The following is a 1,257-nucleotide window of genomic DNA, read 5'->3' as shown; positions in this document are numbered from 1 at the left end:
ATCTTTTGTCCCTTTGTTTAAAAAAGTAACCAAAATAATGCAGTAATTTTTGAGTTCTGAGATATGAGGAGGAACCTGGTCTATTTGGAAAAGCAGTCAATCCCATGAGAACTCCAGAATTACACTTTAGAGAGCTGTCCTGACATCAAGTGACGTCAGTTTTGACAACATACTGCCATTGTAAGCTAAAATATCCTGATAGCAGTATATAACTTTTTCTTTCGACGCTGCCTCCAAGCCGAAATCCTTACTTAGCAATAGAGGCAACAGTGATCTGACACAGAGCTTGAATAGCCCCTTCCTGTACTGTTCTCTGAGTGACCGTTTTAGGGGAGCTGAGGAGGAAAGTGTCATTTCTTTTAACTGTAAGGACGTGGCAGTTGGGAAAATTTGTATTCATACTGTACTGTGCAGCTGTTGGGATGGGAAGACTCATGGGATATGTGATACACTTTGAATATTTTTTATTTTAATTTTTCATTGAATATCAGGGCTGCTGAAAATACAAGATAATATTATGGTAGATATATAATATAAATGGAAGTAAACAGATGCCTTAGCAACCTGCTTTGTTGCTTAAACATATCTTGCCCTTGCATATGTCTGTCCTTGCTACCATTTCCTTTTGTTTACCACAGTGAACTGGGATTAATTTGATCTGACATTTTAAACTGGGGCTTGGTCAGTAATGCTGGCTTTCTGAACACAAAAAGTAGTTTTCTCTGTATCAGCACGCAGAAGCTTATGGATGATAGATGTGTAATCTCCATTTTGGTCCTCTGCTTATTCTCCTTATGAAGTCATAGGTGGAATGCCACTTATATAACAGATCTTAGAAGTGAAGCTGAGGTTAAATAAAATTTGTGAAAATTTGATTGATTTTTACCACTCATGGAGGAAATTATGGAAGTGGAAAAGACACAATATGATCAGAGACAGACAGGAAGTACTAATTTGTAAAATTATTTCTACATTAATTCTGCTGCTGTAAAGACTACAGAAAAGTTCTTTGGTGATTGTAGTACAGGAGTTTCAACCCTAGAAGTCAGTATGTTTGCTGCCTGTGGCTTAGGACCTTTGCCTCCTCCACTTTTGGTGGCATTTACTCATGCACTTGTTCATGTCACTTGCTCATGTCCAGTCTGCAGTCATTGCTGTCGAGCCTGGATGCCAAGAAATGCAAGATTCACTCACACATTTCCACCCAAAGTTTAAATCCAGTTAGATGAACCAGGCCTCTCATTTTAGACCCTGATG

This window comes from Anomalospiza imberbis, chromosome 1 (genome assembly GCF_031753505.1).
Source record: "Anomalospiza imberbis isolate Cuckoo-Finch-1a 21T00152 chromosome 1, ASM3175350v1, whole genome shotgun sequence".
Classification (NCBI taxonomy): Eukaryota; Metazoa; Chordata; class Aves; order Passeriformes; family Viduidae; genus Anomalospiza; species Anomalospiza imberbis.
This window is presented reverse-complemented; position numbering follows the sequence as displayed.